Source organism: Schistocerca nitens, chromosome 2 (genome assembly GCF_023898315.1).
Source record: "Schistocerca nitens isolate TAMUIC-IGC-003100 chromosome 2, iqSchNite1.1, whole genome shotgun sequence".
NCBI lineage: Eukaryota > Metazoa > Arthropoda > Insecta > Orthoptera > Acrididae > Schistocerca > Schistocerca nitens.
Window position 1 is genome coordinate 1,013,975,498 of NC_064615.1, and position 15,018 is coordinate 1,013,990,515.

Genomic DNA, 15,018 nt, shown 5'->3' on the forward strand with positions numbered 1-15,018 from the left:
TGTTTCTTGAAGAACTACATCTTCACGTACAAGCACTGACGCTAAGTTTAAGAGTGTAGGTTGCATGGGGGCTTAATTAAAATAGAATGCAAATAATTTTGGTAGCTGTCTGTCCGATTACGAAGTCTCGTAACGGTTGGCCCTGACTAGTATTATTACGCTATCTGACTGCATAGAACAATAACAAAGAATGAAATGGAAATTTTCATTAACACAATTAATTAATTAAGTCCCCAGGAACTATAAAACCTACGAAACCAAAGCACAAGTATAACTGTTCTGTGTGTGGAAGTATGACTCAACGTACGCATCTGGCACGGTTCTTCTTCAACAACACAAGAAATTTTAAGTATCATTTATACTGAATTAATTAAAGGAAATAAAAATACCATAATTACTCAAGAGAACCAGAATTACACTCTAATCCCAGAACACAAGCCAGATGCTTTGTTGACTGAACCTGTAATGAAGCATTATTTACGACATTAAATAATGAAAAATAAATCAAGTTTCGTTACCTTCATATATTGACCAAAATCACTCTAATCATTACAATATATCTCCACACCGACTCGCTATTACCACATCTCAACAAGAACTTTTCAGTATCACATCTCAGCAAGCACTCCCTACTAGCACATCTCAACAAACACTCTCTGCTACGAGTTCTTAACAAGCACTGACTACCACGAGCTCTCCCCAAGCACTGCCCACTACGACATCTCAATAATCACTGCCAGTGGATGCGGCTGAACAATACTCTCTAGCGCGATCTCTGGCGCTGTGGCTCAGTGTAGCCACCTTTCAAGGTTTGTTCCTTTTAATGTCCGAAATCGTTGCGTGTAGCGCCGTACGTCTCAGCCAACTGTTTACCCATAACTCCTTTACCTGATTGCTCTACAATTTTTAGTTTATCCACTACCGATAACACAACACGTTTTCTTTTGGAGGCCAAGGTAAACGACGAAACGCACGCACAAACAGAACAAACTGTACAGTCAGCGGGTCCACGGCACACAGACTAATCAATAATCAAAAGGAACAGCAACGGGTGGGCCGGGTTAGCCACCTGGCGACGGTGACTGATAATCCCAATAACGCTCGTTGTGCGCCCTCAGTAGCTTCACGGAGAGAAGCGCATATACAGAATAATCATCAGCAATTCTAATAGCCGGAGTTCGAATAATTGGAGTTTTACTGTACTTCGTTTCCTTCTACGTATTTCGGGATTTTCGAACACAGTATGTGCTATAAAATCCTACTGCAAATTCATGTAAGGGATGTGAGTCTGTAATATAGCAGATCACTTCCATTTCCGTTCTTGTGTATTCTTGATCATATGATTACTAAAACGGGGCTATTTCATCAGACTGCGCCATAAGGAACCTAATCGATATACAATATGGACCGGATGAGTGACAAGTTGCTTCGCTACACCGAGAGTATCCACTTCAACGTTGCTCATGCTGGCAGTTTTTCTAGATGCGAACTCGGGAAAATTTACTCCACTTCTGTCGTGAAGGAACTTCGCGAAACGGTGTTTACTCACTCCGCATAAGTGAGACTGTAATATTACCATCGCAGTCGCACAGTGAAGGTATTGATAGTGTCGTACCGCAGATTTATTTTTCCTACTGCCAGAATTTCTAAATTTTCTGCCCGATTTCGAGAGAGTTTCATTGTTGTCGCTATTAAAGGCATCTCGTATGAAAGTCAGCGTTAAATTTCGAGTTTCTGAAAAACGTCACCAACCTTGGAGATTTTGCGTTCCTCGAAATCTGGCATGATTTTTTAGTTGTTTCTGCAACAGCGTTCTGAACTGCTTTGTATCCAAATGAGGGTTGCCAATGTGGCTCTTAGCCGAAAAGCAGATTTGAAGTTTCGTCACTCATACGTAAATTATAAGTGCCCTGTAGCAATACAATTCTTTCAGACGACTCTGATACGACCACTAGGTTGGGAAACGAGGACCGTAAAATGTCATTAAACCTTCTCAAACTGATGTCAAGCAAATCCGGCCAAGTTCCGGCAAAAACAACGTATGATAACAGTGTAAAGTGAAAATGAAGAAAGACGAAGACACCACACTTCAGGCTTTCAACGGAGTACATGAAGTTGTCTTTTATTGTATCTCGCCAATTTCATCTGGTTCGTTAAACACGACCTCCAGCTAGTTAAAGGCTCCACGTCCAGCTATGCGAACTCTTACTACCCATTTCGTTTATGCCCACTACAGTTGCAGCATTCAGCTTGGAAATCAGCTGAGGACTAAGCCGGTTGGCTCGCCCCAGCACTTGATCACTTACAAGCTACCTCCGTCCAAAGGATTCAAAACTCCCCATCTGCACCTGACGAATAATACTGACGGACTTTTTATGTCTAACTCAAAGCACGTCGATAAATTTGTTTCGTCATTTAGCCTTTTCAGCCAGTCAGCCTCAGTGCCAGAAGTGAGGCATTTCCACTGGCCCTTACGTTCTGACATCGTTTGCACCTGCTGTAACATGTAGCTTCCTATCAGCACTTCAGTTAATTTCCTGAAAGGTGCTGGGAATCGTCTGGAATGCTGGAAACATAATGCACACTCAAGCCAGTCACACAGGCTCACATCACAGCTCATTTGGTAGGGAAAAACTCCACTCCTGATTGCGAATTCAGTACCTAAACGGCTGTGTCACTTCGTTATACTGTGGCGATGCTATTTCTTTACTTGGTGCCGCTGTACGCCCTGTAGGAACACGGAACCAGGTTTTCCACTGTCTACCTCTTCGATAAGCTTAACACTGAGTGACACAGTGTTTAATACCTTTATATTCAGCACAATAAACTGTATCGATGTTAATTTAAAAAAACACGCACAAAGAAGCTTCAATTGAATTTTGTTTCGTGTTTCAGATTTTTGTATTGGTTGTGTTGGTCATTCTCCGAAGCCTTTTGATTACATCAATAATTAAAATAACTGAGAGTCAGCGCCATGCTGCCATATTGTCTTATTGATCTCCCAGCAAACAGGAAAAAGCCGATACTCTGATGTACTCTCCAAAAATGGCTCTGAGCACTATGGGACTCAACATCTGAGGTTATTAGTCCCCTAGACTTAGAACTACTTAAACCTAACTAACCTAAGGACATCACACACACCCACGACCGAAGCAGGATTCGAACCTGCGACCGTAGCAGCAGTGAGGTTCCAGACTGAAGCGCCTAGAACCGCTCGGCCACAACGGCCGGCTGATGTACTCTCTACTTTTTAAATTTGGCTTATCAATTCTCACCTTTAAACATGCGATTGAAGGATTTAACCACATGAATAGTATTCATGTATCCAGAATGCTTCTAGAAAGTGAAGTGGATGTAGCTCTATGCTGTTTAACGTGTAGGTAAGACTGTTAATCGTCTCTGGTACTGAATTTTTACCATAGTTTTAGCCACACACGTTTCGCCTTTCTTAAGCAATCTCCAAAGCAAACGCGGCTGCACTGACTGATGTAGAAGGCCTTAAAGCATGAAAGAATAGTCAAATATTTATCAGATGTTGCGGAGTTGTTCGTCATACAGCGGGTCTCCAATGACAAAACTTTCATTCCATTCTCAACTAATGTCTATCATCATCATGAGCGTCAGGTGTAATCCCCATCAACAAAAACAAACGTTCAATTTCTTGTGACAGAAAAGTAAACTGTCTTCGAATGATATTTGGAGGAAATTCCCGCCATTTCTGAAACACATTCTTGGTTGTTGATGAGGATACCTTGCAGTAGAGGAATAAAGGGGAGCGGGGGTTTGGTGCAGATTTATTCAAGATGTTTGCTCTTCGTAGGAGGCCCCCCACCTCATGTCCTTGGAGGGTAGATGTGAGGACGTTGCATTGTTGACGTCACTACCCCTCCTTCTCCACCTCTACGTCTTCCTCTCCTCTCTCTCATTTCCCTGTCCTCACCTCCACATCCCATTCCCTCGCCTCCGCTCATCCCCTCCCATCCCCACTTGTAAATTGTGAGGAGAAGTCTCAGTTTGTGGTGCTGGAGAGTAAAGACGAAATGTGCTGTGTTCTTTTAATTATATGTGTGTTATCCTGCTGGAAGAAGTTCCAAAATTTTTGTGGGGAAGCCGAACTGATAATTACCTTACAGTCTTGTTGCTTGAAATTCAAATAAACACAACTGCTTAAAATTAGCGAGATGATACAAAAATGCTTCCATGGAAAAAACGGATCTCAAGACACGAAATGAGTGGTGCATTCGATCAATGTAGTGTTTATTTATTTAAACATTTATTAAATTAATTGGTTAGATTGCTGGGAAATGTGTTCAATTGATGAAATGGTGGTGTTCGACAGAGAGGAGCTCTATAAGTGTATTCCCTGCAACAATTTTCAGCAAATAAAGGTGATGCAGCAGGGCGTACTGAGGATGCATTTCGCAACTCATTGACACTACTGCCTGTGCTGATATTGTTCGTGTTGTTTGAAATGGCCGATCAATCCACAGTGCAGGAGGCAACTTCGTCCTATTCCTCTACCCTGGACTGAATGAATCAGAGGTGCTCATCTTGCTGTATGAGCTCGACTGACGATACTTGAGACGGGTTCTGTTCCTCTTTACGATTGAATGTATATATACTTTCACCTTGCTCTGTACTTTAGTGCACAATACCACTCTACATTGGTGGGGAACTGTCCTATGGCCGATGCTGGAAGAATTGCCCCCTGCGGATTTACAAGTGTATAGTTGCTGAGGATTTTGTACACAAGAGCATGGGAAGAAGGGATACGAAAGCATACTACCACTGTAGTGCAGAGAGAGATAACTGCTGAGGAACTTGTCCACAGGTATATGATAAGAAGGGACAGAGAAGCAAAACTATCAACAAGTGTAGGAAGGCCAATACATGCTACCACATGTGACAGAAAATGCTTCACTGCTCTAATTACACATCGGAATTGTCGTGAAAATACCACCATCTGTATGTTACGTATCATAATGCACACGCACACTGAGAATGGAGAAAAATCATTGTAATAACTCAACTACCACAAAAAGCGACCCAAAAATCTCTCACCCGGAGAGAGTGGCGGCAGCTGCACATGTGTTCACCTCAATGTGTGGATGCAGACGAAGCAGTTTTGAACCAGTCTTACTTCCCCTCCTACAGGCGATCCAGGTACATGTGTTCTATCGACGTATTGTTGATACTCCCTCTGGGTTGGGAGAATGTCTCGGAGTTGGCTGGTATAAACAGAAATAGCAGACCACACCTGGTAAGCAATTAGGGCATATACTTATTGAAAAGCGAGGCAACGGGAGAAATCAGCACCGTGCACAAGTTAATTCCGTGTTGCAGATCCCTGCACATTGGAGTGGTAATCAAGTTCAGGTGCGGAACTGTTCTCAGATTGAGTTTCCATCAATAGCACGACTACATGAGTCTGAAGAGAGGCTCTCTGATACATCAGAGTAGGATACTGAATTGTTTTCAGACTTCGAGCTTCATCTTCCGCATGCAACACTTGTCGAGTCTCAAAAAAAAAAAAAAAAAAAAAAAAAAAAAAAAAAAAAAAAAAGAAGGTTCAAATGGCTCTGAGCACTATGGGACTCAACATCTTAGGTCATAAGTCCCCTAACTAACCTAAGGACATCACACACACCTATGCCCGAGGCAGGATTCGAACCTGCGACCGTAGCAGTCCCGCGGTTCCGGACTGCAGCGCCAGAACCGCACGGCTGTCGAGTCTCACAAAAGCGACGATGCGAGGGTTACTGTACTTTCAGCCATCCAGTTCTATTACTTTCAAGCTCGTCCCATTCAAAATGCATACATGTAGATCAGAAATAAGGAAATTCACTGAACGTTTTAGTAGGTTGACGAATATTACCCACATAAAATCAAGCTACACGTGGTTTTGTTAGAAATATGAGCAGATACATATCGAGGAAATGACAAAATTGGTAAAATTACAAAAATTGACAGAAAACACGTATAAATTGAGGGAAAATACGGCAAAATGCTGGAAAATTCCGGGAGAATGAGAGAGTACATACACGTCAGCTTGATGACGGAAAATTGTATGCGGGAACGAGTATGTGACATCAAGAAGAATTCGAGAAAAAGTCGACATGGAAACTCTGGGAACCAGTAAAACAGTAACTGATCGTGGAAAAAGATAAGACAGCTGTAAGAGGCAATTTAACTGTATTTACAATGTTCTGTGCTGTACTCTCTACTAATCACAAGAATGCCGTGTCATCTAGCAAGTACCTTACAGAAAATGTGCTGCATGGTTTTTAACAATATTCTATATGTCCACTGTGGTAATAGGAATAATTGCAAGCTGACTGTTTTCGTTGATGCTTTCTTAGAAAGGAGAACCGCGCATGTTCCAAAAAAACAGGACATGTCCTTTAGTATATTCTGCAGACATGATTAGCATTTGAGCCATGTCGGCCTGCTGGTTCAAGGTCAAAATCGATATCGCGACGCAACATCACACTTTACAGTGTGCCTGGGCTCTCTTTGTCGCTATAAGCAGAACGTAACTGATCAATGAGACTTGAGCACATGTGCAGGATACCTCTCAGACAATTGAGCGAACTGTAACTTCAAATCAGTGAGATTGAAAGAGGGCGCATAATTGTGATGAGAGAATATGACGCATCGATCTAGGAAATTACTGCTCATGTGGGACGAAGTGTTTTGGCAGTGATACGGGTGTGTGTTCACAGAGAGCTGTAGAGTACGACGAGATGGGTCACGTCGCACCACCCAGGCCACACTCCGAGAAGATCGACTCCTCATCCGAATGGCATCTACGCGCGTCCTCCTTGGCTCTTACAAGGGAACCTCCCCATCGCACCCCCCTCAGATTTAGTTATAAGTTAGCACAGTGGATAGGCCTTGAAAAACTGAACACAGATCAATCGAAAAAACAGGAAGACGTTGTGTAGAACTATGAAAAAAATAAGCAAGATATACAAACTGAGTAGTCCATGCGCAAGATAGGCTACATGAAGGACAATATGAACTCAGGAGCGCCGTGGTCCCGTGGTTAGCGTGAACAGCTGCGGAACGAGAGGTTCTTGATTCAAGTATTCCCTCGAGTGAAAAGTTTTCTTTCTTTATTTTCACAAAGTTATGATCTGTCCGTTCGTTCATTGACGTCTCGGTTCACTGTAATAAGTTTAGTGTCTGTGTTTTGCGACCGCACCGCAAACTTACAGTTCGGAAAATATTCATTGACCTTGTTATTGAAGTCGCGAGCTATATTTGCTGGATTCATATTGCCCACGGAAACATCTCACGTATTTAATGCACTCTCGTCCAAAGTAGCGAACAGTCAACTTCCAGCCAGGGAGCTTCGTTAGCAGGAATACTCTCTCTTCCGCGCGCTGTAGTCGACTGACGTCGTGTGTTTCGATGATTGTTTAGGTGTAGCGTCCCCATACTACGGTGCAGTTTCCTCGCATCGGACGGACGGACGGACAGATAATAATTGTCTGAAAATAAAAAATTAAAATTTTCACTCGTGGGAAAACTCGAACCAAGGACCTCTCGTTCCACAGCTGCTCAGGCTAACCACGGGACCACGTTGTCCTTGAGCTTACACCTTCCTTGATGTTGACTATCTTGCGCATGGACTACTCAGTTTGTGTATTTTGCTTATTTTTTTCATAGTTCCACACAACTTCTTCCTGTTTTCTCGATTGATCTGTGTTCAGGTTTTCAAGGCCTATCCACTGTGCGAATTTATAACTAAATATGAGGGGGGAGTCATGGGGAGGTTCCCTTGTTAGCAGTGGAACAGTGTAACACATCGTACTCTATCAGGGGTGACAGTACGTGGCCCATGGGGACCATCCGACCGCCGTGTCATCCTCAGCTTAGGATGCGGTAGGAGGGGCGTGTGGTCAGCACACCGCTCTCCCAGTCGTTATGATTGTTTTCTGTGACCGGAGCAGCTACTATTCAGTCGAGTAGCTCCTCAATTGGCATCACGAGGCTGAGTGCACCCCGAAAGACGGCAACAGCACATGGCGGCCCGGATGGTCATCCATCAAAGTGCCTCCCACGGCCGACAGCCCATAACTTCGGTGATCTGACGGGAAGCGGTGTATCCACTGCGGCAAGGCCGTTGCCTGCCGCTTATTAAGGCAGGAGTTATACGGACATTGTCCACTACTCTGGCCGCACTTGATGAATGTGCAGAAACATGCAAGGAGGCAATGGTATATGGAACGACGTCACTGAGGACTGGAATTGCATTAGACAGCGTTTTCAGACAAATTCAGCTTCTGTTTGTTTGAAAATGATGGTTGCTTCTATGTTCGCCACAGACAGGGGTGGCCAGCATCACAGTTACTGCAGTTGCACAACACATACAGCACCAACGCAAGGCCTTATGGTGTGCACTTCTGCAACCACAAATGAAAGTCAGTGCCTGTCCAGAGCACTGCGAACAGTGTGACACACGCGACTGACATCCAGTGGCTCGTATCCGTTCCCTTCTATACAACGCTCTGGACATAATTTTTCAGCGGAACAATGCACGCCAAAATTTTCCTGCGTGAACACATCACTTCTTGGTGTCACAGGATGTCAGTCATTGGCCGTGGCCCACCAGATCACTATACTTGGCGCGAATCGTAACTGTGTGAGATAAGTGTAACGACGGGTGCAGTGACCCAGTGCCAACTACCTTAGATGACCTTTGGAACCAGGTGAATGGAACATGGATGGCTATACTGCAGGACGCCATTCGCGCCTTACACCCGTCGATGCCATTACGCGTGGAACAAGTTATGAGGGCCCATGGCAGACCCTGTGCCTACCACATAAGAGAACAAGTGCTGCTTTCTGCTGCTGTCCTATGAATATGAACGAGCTATCTCTAGTCGTTTAAAAATGTTCTGTGTGTTTTTTTTTTCCTGAACGTGAGTGTATCTGCCTCTGAATTCACATGCAACTGCATTAAAGGATTGTAGAAAGTAGATGGAGTAATTGGCTGAGAGGGAAAGTAATGAGGTAGAATCATGACATACACTCCTGGAAATGGAAAAAAGAACACATTGACATCGGTGTGTCAGACCCACCATACTTGCTCCGGACACTGCGAGAGGGCTGTACAAGCAATGATCACACGCACGGCACAGCGGACACACCAGGAACCGCGGTGTTGGCCGTCGAATGGCGCTAGCTGCGCAGCATTTGTGCACCGCCGCCGTCAGTGTCAGCCAGTTTGCCGTGGCATACGGAGCTCCATCGCAGTCTTTAACACTGGTAGCATGCCGCGACAGCGTGGACGTGAACCGTATGTGCAGTTGACGGACTTTGAGCGAGGGCCTATAGTGGGCATGCGGGAGGCCGGGTGGACGTACCGCCGAATTGCTCAACACGTGGGGCGTGAGGTCTCCACAGTACATCGATGTTGTCGCCAGTGGTCGGCGGAAGGTGCACGTGCCCGTCGACCTGGGACCGGACCGCAGCGACGCACGGATGCACGCCAAGACCGTAGGATCCTACGCAGTGCCGTAGGGGACCGCACCGCCACTTCCCAGCAAATTAGGGACACTGTTGCTCCCGGGGTATCGGCGAGGACCATTCGCAACCGTCTCCATGAAGCTGGGCTACGGTCCCGCTCACGCCCCAACATCGTGCAGCCCGCCTCCAGTGGTGTCGCGACAGGCGTGAATGGAGGGACGAATGGAGACGTGTCGTCTTCAGCGATGAGAGTCGCTTCTGCCTTGGTGCCAATGATGGTCGTATGCGTGTTTGGCGCCGTGCAGGTGAGCGCCACAATCAGGACTGCATACGACCGAGGCACACAGGGCCAACACCCGGCATCATGGTGTGGGGAGCGATCTCCTACACTGGGCGTACACCACTGGTGATCGTCGAGGGGACACTGAATAGTGCACGGTACATCCAAACCGTCATCGAACCCATCGTTCTACCATTCCTAGACCGGCAAGGGAACTTGCTTTTCCAACAGGACAATGCACGTCCGCATGTATTCCGTGCCACCCAACGTGCTCTAGAAGGTGTAAGTCAACTACCCTGGCCAGCAAGATCTCCGGATCTGTCCCCCATTGAGCATGTTTGGGACTGGATGAAGCGTCGTCTCACGCGGTCTGCACGTCCAGCACGAACGCTGGTCCAACTGAGGCGCCAGGTGGAAATGGCATGGCAAGCCGTTCCACAGGACTACATCCAGCATCTCTACGATCGTCTCCATGGGAGAATAGCAGCCTGCATTGCTGCGAAAGGTGGATATACACTGTACTAGTGCCGACATTGTGCATGCTCTGTTGCCTGTGTCTATGTGCCTGTGGTTCTGTCAGTGTGATCATGTGATGTATCTGACCCCAGGAATGTGTCAATAAAGTTTCCCCTTCCTGGGACAATGAATTCACGGTGTTCTTATTTCAATTTCCAGGAGTGTATTAGAGAGAGACAGAGACAGGGGAGAGAAAGAGAGAGAATTGAAATATACACTTCTGGCCATTAAAATTGCTACACCACGAAGATGACGTGTTACAGACGCGAAACTTAACCGACAGGAAGAAGATGCTGTGATGTGCAAATGATTAGCTTTTCAGAGCATTCGCACAAGGTTGGCGCCGGTGGCGACACCTACAGCGTGCTGACATCAGGAAAGTTTCCAACCGATTTCTCACAAAAAGCAGTTGACCGGCATTGCCTGGTGAAACGTTGTTGTGATGCCTCGTGTAAGCAGGAGAAATGCGTACCATCACGTTTCCGACATTGATAAAGATCGGGTTGTAGCATATCGCGATTGCGGTTTATCGTATCTGAACACTGCTGCTCGCCTTGGTCGAGATCCAATGACTGTTAGCAGAATATGGAATCGGTGGGTTCAGGAGGGCAATACGGAACACCGAGCTGGATCCCAACGGCCTCGTATCTCTAGTAGTTGAGATGACAGGCATCTTATCCGCATGGCTGTAACGAATCGTGCAGCCACGTCTCGATCCCTGAGTCAACAGATGGGGACGTTTGCAAGACAACAACCATCTGCACGAACAGTTTGACGGTGTTTGCAGCAGCATAGACTATCAGCTCGGAGATCATGGCTGCGGTTACCCTTGACGCTGCATTACAGACAGGAGCGCCTGTGATGGTGTACTCAACGACGAACCTGGGTGCACGAATGAGAAAACGTCATATTTTCGGATGCATCCAGGTTATGTTTACAGCATCATGATGGTTGCATCCGTGTTTAGCGACATCGCGGTGAACGTACATTGGAAGCGTGTATTCGTCATCGCCATACTGGCGTATCACCCGGTGTGATGGTATTGGGTGCCATTGGCTACACGTCTCGGTGACCTCTTGTTCGCACTAACGGCACTTTGAACAGTGGACGTTACATTTAAGATGTGTTACGACCCGTGGCTCTACCCTTCATTCGATCCCTGCGGAAACCTACATTTAAGCTGAATAATGCACTACCGCATGTTGCAGGTCCCGTACGGTCGTTTCTAGATACAGAAAATCTTAGACTGCTGCCCTGGCCAGCACATTCTCCAGATCTCTCACGTATTAAAAACGTCTGGTCAATGGTTGCCGAGCAACTGTCTCGTCACAATACGCCAGTCACTACTCTTGATGAACTGTGGTATCGTGTTGAAGCGGCATGGGCAGCTGTACCCGTAGACGCCATCCAAGCTCTGTTTGACTCAACGCCCAGGCGTATCAAGGCCGTTATTACGGCTAGAGGTGGTTGTTCTGCGTAGTGGTTTCTCAGAATCTATGCACCCAAATTGCGTGAAAATGTAATCACATGTCAATTCTAGTATAATACATTTGTCCAATGAATACCCGTTTATCATCTGCATTTCTTCTTGGTGTAGCGATTTTAATGGCCAGTAGTGTATATAATACCGTCACACATGACAATCTATGACAATCTATTTACAAGACTTTCACAGACACTAATTCTGTGTGCTCTGAGTCTAGGAGAGGGCTTGGCTACGGGAGACTGCTGGAGTGGCCGGCAGCGGGGGGCGGGGGCGGTTTTTCGGCGCCGGAGTATTGAATAGCGATCATCCACAGCAGCCTCAATGGCTGCTGGTCACGCCGCTATCATTCTGGCCCACAGGAACTACCTCTTCTCATTGTAAGAAGTATCATAGGGCTGAGGCATGTTGCTGGCCATTCTTCTCCCAGAGAGTCGACGAACAGTCAAGTATTTCACTATTGTTCCAGAGGTCGGCATTTCCCAAAAATACGTTACATTTCTGAGAAAGTATATGGTTGTCAACCCAATACCGACCAAAGCACAGCATCATCAGCAGATAGATCACAATCAAGGCCGGGATGGTCTATAGATTGCTATTGTGTTTTTTCAATAGTTACTTGCTTATAACAGAATTACATCTCTCCACTCCTAAGACGTACTGGTACCATGCACAAGAAAAACACGTCTATACAATTCCGGAATGTTCGCTCAATATCAGTTATCATGTTGTTATTTGGTCCTATCACCATTGTTTTATTGGTGAAATCGTCTACTCTCCACATTGTATGGAAATCGGAAGCTGAATGTATTTTTAAAGACTGTTGGATGGTGTTATCTACCTATTGTGTAGTATATTCAGATTCAATGTTCTCAGTTCAGTATTCACTCGCAAGGTAAAGTTAATAAAATGTGAATGAGTTTACACTTATCTGGCTGGGGATTTAATTGCTTTTAGTACTGTAGCAACTATTCGCACTGTCGTAGTGTTTGCTTTTAAATGCGGAAGACTGCATCATTTACATGATGTGAAGTGCGGTCTGTCGGAGCGGTATTCGTTGAAGCAACCACATGAATCACAATTGGCGAATACACGGTGGTAATACCTCAAGCAACAAATGAATGTTCATGTACATTCAGTCTCTTTTTCAAATAAATGACATGAAATTATAGCAGTAGAGCTGCTCAGAATGGCCACACATTAGGTAGCATTTCAGTGTATTACTCCATGAGGAGCAAGTGACCCTCCTAAAATTTCTCCACCGTCTATTCTTGCGCTGCCTGTACAGCAGGAATCTTTTCCTTGCACAGCACACACACACACACACACACACACACACACACACACACACACTCATACTCATACACACACACACACACACACACACACACACACACACACAAACACACACACACACACACACACAAAAAGCTGTCATTTGGCAAAGTAGAGGGTCTGGAACCTCTATCAGACAGCATTTCAACAGTGAACCTCAAGAAGTAGGACAAACACAAGCGACGACAGGTTATAACAACATGCAACGGTGTAGGCTAGCGAGTGCGGCCATTGTCCTCCACCTGTCATGAGCACAGAGCAGGCAGAAAAGCACACAGTGAGAGTTCCATGTGTATCTCCTTTATGTGGGACGTATTATTTCAACGTTTTTCCTACATGAAACTGATGAGAACAACTGTCAGACAGTGCTGGCACATCCAAAATGTTTAAAGGCATACCGCCGTTTACCATTCAGTTCATCCATAACGAACAGTCAGGTATTTTGTTATTGTTCCAGCGGCGTAACAGCTAGGACTAAGTGTCTTTTTCTTGAGTCTTTTGTCCATTTGTGACTGACTTCTGAAAACTGAAAACAGAATGTCACTCCCAGCAGATGGCTCGCTTTGTGTACCAACAGTGGAAGTTCAGACCAGTTAGAGCAAGTCTGGAAAACCAGTATCCCTACCTACAGCGGGGGAGGGGGGGGGAAGGAAGGGGGAGGGGGGATCGAAGATAGGAGGGGAGATAAGACTGGTTGGAAGGAGCTTAGTCTGTCCACACATCTAAGTGAACACTTGTGCAGCTGCCACCACTCTCTCCTGATGAAAAATTTTGGGGGTTGCTTTTTGTGGTAGATGTGTTATTACACGATTTTCTCAATTTCATGTGCATGTGTTGCATTAAGATTCGTTATTAACTAGTGTTTTTTTTCACGACAGTTTCCATGTGTAATTAGAGCAGTGAATCATTTTCCATTGGTTGTGGTAGCAAGTATTGGCCCTCCTAGAGTTCAGTGATAGTTTACTGCCCTATGCCTTCTTACCATGTATTTGTGTACAAGCTCCTCAGCACCTGTTCATTTGTTGATCGGTAGGAGGCAATTCTTCCAGCAGAGGCTGGAGGATAGTGGACTAGGACACATAACAAGGTGACCATATACTCACATACGATGGGAAATGATAACAAAACTCGTTTCAAGCGTCCTCATTCGCTCCCCATACAGCAAGGTGAGCAAATCTGGTTCGTTCAGTATGGGTAGTGGAACAAGACGAAGGCACCTCTTGCACTGTCCATTGACTGGCCATTAGAGAAAACATGAACAGATCCAGGACTGGCAGTAGTCTCTATGAGCTATGAAATGAATCCTCAGCCCAATCTCCTGAGTCACCATTATCTGCTGAAAAATATTTCCTCTGGGCTCATCCATTATCGCCTCGTAACATTCCTCATGTAGAAGGCTGTGGACACAATCCTTAGCTGTATGCCTACAGGTGATACATTTATTAAATTCCTCTCTGTTCAACACCAACATCTCATCAACTGAACACTTTTCCAAGCAATCAAATTTACTTCATTAACGTTCAAAAAAATAACAATATATTACTCGAATATTGCGTCATGAGATACGTTTTTTTCAAGATAGCGTTTTCCTATCATCCCACTAATATTAAGCAGCAAGACTGTAGGGTAATTGTCATTTCGGTTTCCCTGAAAAAATTAAGAATACTCGTATTTTTTCAGGAGGATAATACTCATAAATGAATGAATGCATCTGCCAAGACAGCATCCTTCTTCTTCAGAAGCTCAAGAGATAATGAATCCTTTCCTGCCCATTCAAAAGTGTGTGATGAGAGGGTAAGTGGGAGAGGGGAGGGTGTGATGGGGAGGGTAGGTGAAGTAGGGGAGGTTGGAGGAGTGGGGGTGGTCACGTCAAAATGCGATGTTCCCTCATCTCAGAAATACGAATTTCAGCATTTTTGGATATTTTACC